Source organism: Crotalus tigris, unplaced genomic scaffold (genome assembly GCF_016545835.1).
Source record: "Crotalus tigris isolate CLP2741 ecotype Arizona unplaced genomic scaffold, ASM1654583v1 scf7180000019840.826796, whole genome shotgun sequence".
NCBI lineage: Eukaryota > Metazoa > Chordata > Lepidosauria > Squamata > Viperidae > Crotalus > Crotalus tigris.
This window is the reverse complement of record NW_024097735.1, coordinates 189,611-200,970: the sequence shown is the minus strand read 5'-3', so window position 1 is coordinate 200,970 and position 11,360 is coordinate 189,611. Positions and strand designations below refer to the sequence as shown.

Sequence of the window (11,360 nt, the reverse complement as noted above, 5' to 3'; positions counted from 1 at the left end):
TTGAATGATGGGGCAAAACAAAGCTAGTTTGGGACGTTCAAAATATATATATCAGAATGCAATACTGGCAAACTACTTCCGTGTTACCGCTGAGCAAATATTGCTATTTGAACCAGGCTTTTAGAATAACAAAACAACAGAGTTGGAAGGGATCTTGCATTGTCTTCTTGTCCAACCCAGAAAACCTTTTCAGACAAATGGTTGCCCTATCTCTTCTTAGAAACCTTTCTGCGTTGGAGCACCCACAACTTCTGGAGAGGACTCCTTGATTGATCCGCTATGTCATCAAAGCAATGCCAGTTCTTAGCAAGCACCAGGCAGAATCTGTCCAGGATACACCTGGCCCTTCAGGACTCCTAGTGATGCGCTCATTGCTGCTCTGATGGAATACATCTGTCTTGTTGCTGTTTCTTTCCTTCCATTTCCCCCCTCCCTACTTTAGGGGGAATTTTTTTTTTAAAGTCGTACAGTGCCTTGATAACAGATCAACTCTTAAAGAACCCACCAGCCAAGAAAGATCAAGCAGAAAAGGTGAACAAAAGGTCAAGACTTCCAATAGCACAGAAATAGAAACTAAAAATATAGAGGGCCGATTGCATTCTGTAGAAAAAAGAGGATTCCTTCATTGAGTGTCACCACACGAGAGAGGGTAAATAAACTGGCCCGAAGGAATCCTCAAAACATTTATTACTTTCATATTTATTTAACAATACATAACATCTACGTTAGAACATATCATTGTAATCATATAATACATACGCTGCCCAAAGTACAGAGAAATCCCAGGTGCCCAGAAGCAGCAACCAAACCAGGTTCCATTCAAAGGCGCTTTGATCATTCCAGCCCTGCTCTACCTCCACCGTGCCCATCATCCTTGGCCCCTTAGCCCTTCTCCGTACTTCAGCATCAACTCCCGCTCTCCTACCAAACACTCCGACAGCACCAAACTTTCAGCGACTTTTAAGCATCCGCAAAGAACAGGACATGAGGAGAAGACCGTTGCCAGCCCTCGGTAACCGAGCAGAGTACTGGAGAGGCGGTAGTTGCCTTCGGAGACGCTCTAGCCAAGAGCAGTAAACCAAGGGGGCTTAGAGGGTTTTGCCTCTCTAGGAAGCAGCACTCTGCTGGTTAAGCGTCTAGGAGACCGGCTGGGCGCGGGAAGTTTTGGCGGGAGCAATTTGCAGCTGCTCCGCCTCAGAACCTCTGAGGCGGCGGAGCCACGCCCCTTCTCAAGCAGCCTGCAACCGGGAAAGGAGCGGAGCGAGGGTGGCCGCGAAGGAAGCTTCTCCCGTTCGGGCTTCGCCGAAGCGGGAGGCCGAATGGCGGCCCCGGAGTCTCCGTGGGCAGGAGCAGCAGCGGCCCCCGCGACCCTTCAGGCGGGGAGTGGAGGCGGCCAGAGAGGCCTCCCCGAGGGGCCTTGCAGCTCCGAGGGTGAGCGCCGGCGCTTCCGCAGCTGCCAATTCCCGGGAGGCCGAAAGGCCCCGGGCGCTCTGCAGCCACCTGTATCGGCTGTGCCGTGAATGGTTGCGGCCCGAGCGAAGCGGCAAAGCCGAGGTGGTGGACTGGGTGGTGCTGGAGCAGCTGTTAGCCCTCTTACCCCCGGAGCTGGCGGGCTGGCTGCGGGAGTGCAGGGCGGAGAGCTGCGCCCAGGCGGTGGCCCTGGCCGAGGGCTGCCTGCTCGGCCCCGCAGCTGTCCCCCGAGAGCCCGGAAAGAGGCGCCAGGTGAGAGGGAATTTCAGCCTCTTCTGCGCCTTTTTACCAAATAGTTACAGAGAAAAGACATCCGAGAACACGTGTTGGGATGGTGTTGCAGTATGTGGGAATAACTTTGTGAGACCTTATTCCCACGTTCTGTTTTCCCACATAATTTGTCATGGGCTGAATAACCATAATGCAAAAGATATCTCAATTTCCATATGGGGTGTGTGTTGTGTGGGAGAATTACAATTTTCTATTCTATTTTCTATTCTACTCTACCTTAGGATATTATTGCACTCCGAGTGTCCATATACCTTTACATTGAGAATATATCATTCATTAAAGTTAGATATTCTTTTGCAAAAGTGGTTTATTGGGCAAATCTGCCCAAAATTTGCATTAATTGCAACACAGGTTCACCCTAGTCCAGCTTTTCTATATATTCAAAATTATCTTAAAACATTTACCACTAAAAGTTAAACCTGACATGAGAAAGAATGAAATATCCAAATTGCCTTTTAATGAGAGTCACTATGTTTTCAGGGGATGCATTTTACTTTTGAAAGGATCTCAATGTTCACTTCAAGGTCTCCCTCAGAATTGCCAGGTTGGTGGTCTATTCACTGCAAGAAGCACAGAAAAGCCATCCCAAAAGGAAGGGGAGATTGATCCTATCCATTTCACGAAATAAAGGTCCCCAAATCTAAAGGAAAAGGACAAGATAGTACAGGCATAAATACATTCATAAAAAGGAAAGGCAATGGTCAAGTAAAGGGAAGCAGTTAAAGAAGCATCTCCTGATCAGAAGTAAAATAGGAAATAAAAAAAGAAGCAATGAAGTATTTCACCAAGGTGGCAGGCTACTATCAAGAAATAACAGCCACCCACAGAGCAAGCGTTCTCAAATTCTCTTATATTGACTTGAGTTTCAAAAGTACAATTGGAGAGAAAAAGCTAAAGCAAGTGAACTAACACATCATTTGAAAGTGGACCATAAATCAGGCTGCTCTTTCAGTTGCAGTAGCCAGTCATGGGGGAGATCTCAGCAGAGCGCCGGGGAAGAGGAGGTCCATTCATTAATTCTGAAGAGCTTCCTTTCAGGAGGATCCAACTGGGGCTACCTTGCCAGGTAAGTTTAGATTTCTCATGAAAACTTTAAACAAAGAAATGCTGAGTCTGTCAATTTGAACCTGGTGTCCCCACAGAATGACCCAATGAGCCTTACTGATTCAACCTTCAAGATTGTCCAGGGAATGCAAACGAAGGACAAATCTAAACAGTCTTGTATTAAGAAATATAATTTATATGTTAGAACAGTTTAATCTTTCTTAATATTTTTCTAAATACTTTGGGAAAGCAGTTAAAAAAGTAAAGACATAGAGCAAACCAATACCACTTGTACAAAAACTTTCAGAAGTAGCCCAATATATCCACTTAAAAATGAATTATAGAAGGAACAAATTTCTCATACGAAGATCCCTAAGTCAAAGATGGAAGTTTTAATGGTAAGACTGTTGGTCAAGTGACTTGGATTTCCAGGATCATGTAAGATAAGATAAAATAACCTTTATTGTCATTTTTTCCTGTGGGCAGAAGTGAACACATTAAAAATGAAATTTAGTTGCTTGCTCTCAAAATGTACACATACATAACACACATTTAAAACATAAAATATACAACATATGTATAGAACTACACCCTTACATACTGTATAAGTAACAAATATTAATCCCTGTCCATTTTGAATAAATAATGGAAGGAAGAAACTTTAGAATTCACAAGATTAATACTATATGGAACAAAGCTGTGACTGAATCTGGATGTTCTGCTTCGGATACCACGAAGCTTCCTCCTAGAAGGTAACAAGGAAAACACGTGAAGAGGATGTGTAGTGTCCCAGACAATCTTGCTGACCCTGCTCAAGCAAATCTTATGTGCTATGTCCTGGATGGAAGGAAGGGAACTGCCAATGATCTTTTCAGCCATCCTCACCACTTCTCTGCACCACCTTCCTGTCTGAAGCAATTATTTTGAAATAGGCCAGGTAAAAAATTCTTAGGTATCTCCTGTTTTCTAAGAAAGTTGCATTTTACTGGACCAGAGAGATGAGGCCAGGGGATTCCCCTACCCCAAATCATTTTGGTGACTTAATTCCAGGCTGGGGTGGCAGGTCACCAAGGAGTGCCATTCTATAACTTGGATACATCTAAGCCGTGTTTTGTGCCTTTAAAACATCAGCATGGAGCACGTAGACAGGGGCTTCCCACCCTTAAGGACTATGTGCACCTATGCAGCATATGTCTGTCTTATAAGAAAATGTTCATTTTCTCTCTTGAAAAGCTCTCTTTTCTGTTTTGGAAGTAAGAAAGAAAACATAAGAGAGGACTGAATTATAGGGAAGATTTTCTTTTTCATTCTAGGACACTGATCCCTTTGAGATGGCTGTGGACTTCACAGAGGAGGAGTGGGCACTGCTGGATTCTGGTCAGAAGGCCTTGTGCAGAGAAGTCATGCTGGAGGTTTCTAAGAATATGGCCACTCTGGGTAAGGACCCTCTTTGTTCTGGTTTCCATTGGAAAAGCTGTTTTCAGTGGCAGGTGAATAGGGAAGATACCTGCACTCAAATGCTTAAGGTGGTCAGAACTCTACCTGACCACCACCTGTAAAACATTTCCTAATCTCAGGAAAACCAGGATAAGAATGTATACTATGTAGCTAATATTCAGTAGACAGCCACAGGCGCAAAGACTCCCATACACTTCCCCAGGAAGAGATGGCTCACCTTAAAGGGGGTCACTGGTTGATTATCTGCAGACAAATTAGTGCAAAGTATTTACACTGCACCACACGAATTACCATGAGGTAGGCTTTAATAGCAGCTCTTAACCATGTTCGATAAGTCATCCCTTGTCTTTTGCCAGTAGCAATCTAGACATCTCTTCATCTATTTAATCCCTCTTCATTTCTCTGTATACCACAGAGAGGTCTATGGTTGAGTAGAGGTTGCATGGGCGCAATCCTATCCAGAGCCTCAGTCACCTTCCTATTCTAAACCGTGACTAAGACCTTGGCTGGACTGCGCAGCAGATCTGCAGTTATAAACCCGAGTTCCTTCTGGAACCCCTCTGGGTCCAGTAGTGGCCGGGGGCATAACAATCCAATAGGTCCTGCCTCCCTGAGGGGTTCATCTCTCAAGAAGCTCATTTACACCAGATTGATCTGACCAAGGTGAGAGGGCAAGACAAGTACACCAATGTATAGTATGTAGTTAATATCCAGTGGACAACCACAGGAGCAAAGAGTCCCATACACTAGCCTTTGGTTCTCTTTAACCACCAGGATCTCCTGGATCACAAACCAGCCAAGCCACTTTATCAGCAATTTTGTCCAAAGTTGTCATTATAGCCTGTCTTCTAGAAAACAACCAAGGCCTTGGCAAAATGCTCACGGTAGTGTTGTGAAAGGCCTTAAAAGCTCCATGGAAATACCTGAGTAGATTGATTTATCAGCAGCAAAGCCTTAATCTGGTTCAGGGCTGAAAAATCTCATGGATACCATTGGAATATCCCTAGATAACAATTTCAACCCAACATCTCCTAGTTTGATAAATGGCTGGCACCCAACCTGATACTTAGATGGGCATATTTTTTGACAGAGTGAGACAACCCCTTCCCCCCTACATCATTTTAAATTCTAATGAGAATTTCTTTTGGTTTTTTTCCCCAACCAGGTGATGGTGATGGTAATGGATTGGAGAATGAGAATGAAAAGCAGACTATGTCATTGACACTACAAAGAACAATGTCTACAAAGAGCCATTCTTTCTCTTTTACTTTACCTAAAATAATGGATAGGAAACCACAAAGGTTTGCAAACTATGAGAGGGATTTCAGTCTAAGCAAAAAAATGAAAGTATGCATGAAATGTGGAAAGAGCTTCAGTAGCAAGAGTAAACTTAATTACCATCAGAGAATCCACTCATGTGAGAGTCCATTTAAATGCATAGAGTGTGGAAAGACATTTACTTGGAAAGCCCAACTTACTCATCATGAAAGGATCCACACAGGGGAGAGATCTTATAAATGCACAGAATGTGGAAAAGCCTTCAATACAAAGTATAATCTGAGTCGCCATCAGCAGAGCCACACAAGAGAAAAACCATATAATTGCAAGAAGCGTGGAAAGAAATTCACTGAGAGTAGTGATACTACTTCCCATCAAATAATCCACATAGGAGACAAACCATATAAATGCTTGGAGTGCGGAAAGAGCTTTATTCAGAAAGGAAAACTTAATTCTCATAAAAGGATCCACACAGGTAAAAGACCGTATAAATGCACGGAGTGTGGAAAAAGCTTTCTTTGGAACACAGAACTTATTCATAAGAGGACACACACTGGGGAGAGACCATATAAATGCATGGAATGTGGAAAGTGCTTTGATCAAAAAGGATATCTTAATGATCATGAAAGAATCCACACGGGAGAGACCATTTAAATGCACAGAGTGTGGAAGGGACTTCGTACAAGGCGTAGTCTGACTCACCATCAGAGGATCCACACAATTGAAAAAATATATATAATTGTAAGGAATTTAAAAAGAATTTCACTGAGAGTAGTGATACTACTTGCCATCAAAGGAGCGACACAGGGGACAATCCATATAAATGCCTGGAGTGTGGAAAGAGCTTTATTCACAAATGGCGCCTTACTTTCCACCAAAGGATGCACAAGAGGGAAAGACCATATAAATGCACGGTGTGTGGAAAAAGCTTTCTTTGGAACTCACAACTTATTTATCATAAGAGGATCCACACTGGGGAGAGACCATATAAATGCATACAATGTGGAAAAACATTTACTCAGAAAAGTGGTTTTATTATTCATGAAAGAATCCATACAGGAGAGAAACCATTTCAGTGTACAGAATGTGGATAAAGCTTTGCTCAGAAAGGACAACTTAATTTCCATGAGACAATCCATACAGGGGAGAAACCATTTCAATGTACAGAATGTGGAAAGAGCTTTGCTCAGAAAGGAAAACTTAATTTTCATGAGAGAATTCACACAGGGCAGAGATCATATAAATGCTTGGAGTGTGGAAAAAGCTTTCATTGGAACAGTGATCTTATTTGTCATGAAAGGATCCACACTGGGGAAAGACCATACAAGTGCATGGAGTGTGGAAAACAATTTATTCAGAAAAATTATCTTATTAAACATGAAAGAATTCATATAGGGGGAAAACCGTATAAATGCACAGAATGTGGAAAAAGCTTTGCTCAGAAAGGGCAATTTACTTTTCATGAGAGAATGCACATAGGGCAGAGATCATATAAATGCTTGGAGTGTGGAAAAAGTTTTTATTCGAGCATAGAACTTATTAATCATGAAAGGATCCACGCTGGGGAGAGACCATATAAATGCATGGAATGTGGAAAGAGCTTTATAGACAAATGGCGCCTTGCTTTCCACCAAAAGATGCACATGCGGGAAAGACCATATAAATACATGGAGTGTGGAAAAAGCTTTCATTGGAACAGTGATCTTATTTGTCATAAAAGGATCCACACTGGGGAGAGACCATACAAGTTCAAGGAGTGTGGAAAGCAGTTTACTCGGAAAATTTATCTTATTAATCATGAAAGAATCCATACAGGGGAGACACCCTATAAATGCGTAGAATGTGGAAATAGCTTTGCTCAAACAGCACAACTTAATGCTCATAAAAGGATCCACAGAGAATAGATATCATATAAATGCATGCAGCGTGCAAAAAGCTTTAACAATCACAAGACATTTACTCATGAAAGAATCCACACTTGGAGTGTGGATATAATTTTTATTGAGAGAGAAAATTTTACTCATAAAAGGATCCACGTAGGGAAAAAAACTAAAACAGACAAAGGGGAAAGGCCTCCAATAGAAACTCTTTTGACTTACCATTAAAGGATCCACACAGGAGAAATCATGAAAATGCAAAGAGTATGGAAAAGCTAAACTTGGGAAGGACACCATAATTCCCATAAAATGATGTCCACAGAAGAAACTATATAAATCCATGGAAGTAGCTTCAGAATAATCTCCCAAATATTTAAATTCATTTAGTGCAGCCAGGATTTCTGTTGCCTATTTTGACTTGCATTTCTTCCGTCCCCCAAATGCTGTGGAAACTGGGATGCAAAAAAGAAATTAAGCTCTTCAGTTTCCTGCTTTTTGCCCATCACCATTTCACTATCATTTCCAACCAGAGGATTGATGGCTTCCTTGATTTTTCTCATAATTTATCTAAAAAACTCTATATAAAACAGAATACATATGCATTTATCAAATTTAGAAAGCATTTTGATCTGCAGTTATGTTAATTCCCACAAAACAGTGGTCTTGTTCTTTTCTTTCCTCTTAAGATTTATCTGAATAAGTCTTCTTTCCCTTTGTTATCTTCTGACCAGAAAGAGAAGTGAGAGCAGCCCCAAAAAGACAACCTCTTTTTGAGCAGTTGCCAAGGCAATTGTTCCTCACTACTTGAGCTTCAGAAGACTCCTGCGAGTCCCTTGGACTGCAAGGCATTCAAACCGGTCAGTCCTAGAAGAGATCAACCCTGACTGCTCTTTAGAAGGCCAGATCCTGAAGTTGAAACTCAAATACTTTGGCCACCTAAAGAGAAGGAAGGACTCACTGGAGAAGGGCCTAATGCTGGGAAAGATGGAGGGCAATAGAAGAAGGGGACGACAGAGAATGAGATGGCTGGATGGAGTCACTGAAGCAGTAGGTGTGAACTTAAATGGACTCCAGAAGATGGTAGAGGACAGGAAGACCTGGAGGAACATTGTCCATGGGGTCGCGATGGGTCGGACACGACTTCGCAATTAACAACAACAACAACTTGAGCTTCTGAATACATTTTGGAAAAGAGACTCTATACTCTTACAGTCTTGGAACCTTGCTAATAAATTTTTTTGTCCTGTAATTCTACAGTCCACTATTGTGTATTCTTTTTTCACTATCTCATCCTGTTATGGTCAGCGATACCGAGCCCCATATTTGAGTCCTGCTAGGACAGTGGTTCTCAACCTTTCTAATGCCGTGACCCCATAATACAGTTCCCCATGTTGTGGTGACCCCCAACCACTTATACATCACCGGGTGCCAGGGGCGTGGCCAAAGAAAAGGGGGAAAAATGGCGGACAGCCTTGTTTGGCGACCCCTGTGAAATGGTCGTTCGACCCCCAAATGGGGTCCCAACCCACAGGTTGAGAACCACTGTGCTAGGAGGACAAACCCACTTCAGGAGGTCAATTTCTCAGTTTTTTAAGGTAGTGCAGGCCCTTGAAACCAGATCAACTCTTCAAAATTCATTAGGCAGGAAAGGTGAACAAAAAGTCAAGACTTCAACAGAACAGAAATAGATATAAAACAGAAAAGATGTAGGGCAGATTGTACTCTTTAGAAAATGGGAGATTCCTTTACTGAATCTATGGAGATTCTCTCATCCAGGGCAGAATTTCCCCAACCTTTCCCACTTTGTGGAAGCATCTGTGCATTTGCCTGCTCCTTGCATAAGTGGGGATGTGTGGGTATGCATGCACTCTTGACTGCCACTTTTGTGGCCTGGTTACGAAAGGCTTAATTTTTGGTTGTCGCTCTTGGAAGAAAAGTCTTCATTGTGGTTCATCCAAGCTGGAAATAAATAAGGCAACTGCTTTGGGAAGAAGGTTGTAGTTTATTGGAGAGGAGAGCCAGACAGGAAGATGGTTTTGGCAGCAAGAGAAGTGGAAAGAAAGGGCTGAACACATGTAGGGAGTAGGTTTTAATATCCTCTGGAGCCTTTTGTTTGGAGTTGTTCCTGTGGCATCAACTTTGACCTGAATCTAAGTGTGCCTTTCTGGTATTCTGATGTGATGGGTCAATCTTATTATGTCGAAAGGTCATATCCTGCTTCCCTGTGGTTGATGACTGTTAGAATTTGGATGGGGTATGTAGATGTCAGAAGAATTTCCCGGTTCATTTCCAGCTGGGGAAAGCCGATGATGAAGAAATTTGAGGACAGCAGCTACTGAAAAGCAGGTCTTTATTACAGGAAGGTAATAAAGCGACAGACAAGTGACTTAACCGTTCCTGCCTTGCAAGGTGAACCCCTGGTCCCATGTGTGGCTTTTTATATGTTTTTTCTACCCTGTGGCTATGGCTTGCCTGGCTTGCTCTTTTGTGTTTTAATGGTTGCTTGATGTTCTTTTCTTTGTCCTAAGTGGTATCTCCTTTCTCCGGTTTCTATTTTTGGGGGCTTAATCCTGTCAGGGGCAGGGGAGGTAGTTCTCCTTAGGGATGTTCCCTTTGTCCTGATTCTATTTTGGGAGTTAATCCCATCAGAGGCAGGGCAGATAGTTCTTGATAGCTTTGATATCTGAGTTTTCCCATTGTTCTTGGTGGTAATGCCCAGGATTTCAGAAAAAGGGCTTTTACAGAGAAAAAAGTGTCTGCATGTTTTTCTAATGGGGATGAGAATATGGTAGTTTTGTCAGGGTAAATCTTCCAATATAGATTTAGGTCTTTGTCTTAATCTCCTGGCTCCCTGGATTTACATTTGCATCTCTATAGAGCTGGTTTCTGCTTGAGGAGGGAGGCCTGGGGCTATTTAGAAAACTGGGCATGCTTTCCTGCCTCTTCAAGATCCTTTGAGAAAATATATTTTTCTGCCTTTTTAATATTTCCTTCTCTGGGGTGCTGACTTCCCACATCGCAAAGGTGTTTTTTCAAGACAACTGGATTTTGTTTTTGCTTGAAGGCGTTTCGCTTCTCATCCAAGAAGCTGAGGGCTGAAGAGGAAAGTCAAAAGTCCAGTTGTCTTGAAAAATCACCTTTGTGGGTCCTTCATTGAGTTCCATCATAGTAATACAAACAACAGGACAAATAAAGGGGCCTGAAGGAATCCCCAAAGCATGAATTGATTGCATATTTAATAAAAAAAAACGTAGTCCCTGTATGGCTGCTCTGGGTTCTTTTTATCGGATTTCCAGAACCATCCATGTATCACCCGGCCCACCCTTCCAAGGGGATTCCGGGAGAAAGAAATCTCAGCTGCCCAGAAGCAGCAATCAAATCCACTTTGCTCATTTCTGCCCAGCTGAATCACCACCGCACCCATCATTCTCAGCCCCTTATAGCCCTTCTACGCAGTCGCATTTCCTGCCACTCTGGACCAAACGTTCTGTCATCAGCAGAACTAGGGCCTCCTTTCAGCGTCCAACCGGAACGGGGCATGCGAAGAGGACCTGTGCCGGCCCTTTTGAAGCAGAGGACAGGAAAGACGATAATTGCTGTAGGAGACGGTCTAGTTGTAAATGGAGGGAAGTCCAATAGGATTTTGCCTCTGTAAGAGGCAGACGTCTTTGGCCCTGTTTCTGCCCGGGCAGCGGGGCGGGAAAAGTTTTGGCGGGAATAACTTGAAGCTGCTCGTCTCCACTGAGGAAGCTGAGCTCCGCCCCTTCTCGCCTCCCTGAAATCGGGATAGGGGCGAGGGCAGCTTCTGAGGGAGCTTTTCCCGCTCGGACTTCACTGAAGCGGGAGACCGAATGGCGGTCCCGGGTTCTCCGGGAGCTGGAGCAGCATCGCCCCCCGCGGCCCTTCAGGCAGGGAGTGAAGGCTGTGGGGAAGAATTCGGAG

At 43.3% G+C, this 11,360-nt stretch overlaps 1 pseudogene; it reads left to right on the top strand.

Moving 5' to 3' along the window:
- The first annotated feature begins 116 nt into the window (after positions 1 to 116).
- On the top strand, positions 117 to 7,949 carry LOC120317808 (annotated as a pseudogene).
- Positions 7,950 to 11,360: the final 3,411 nt, after the last annotated feature.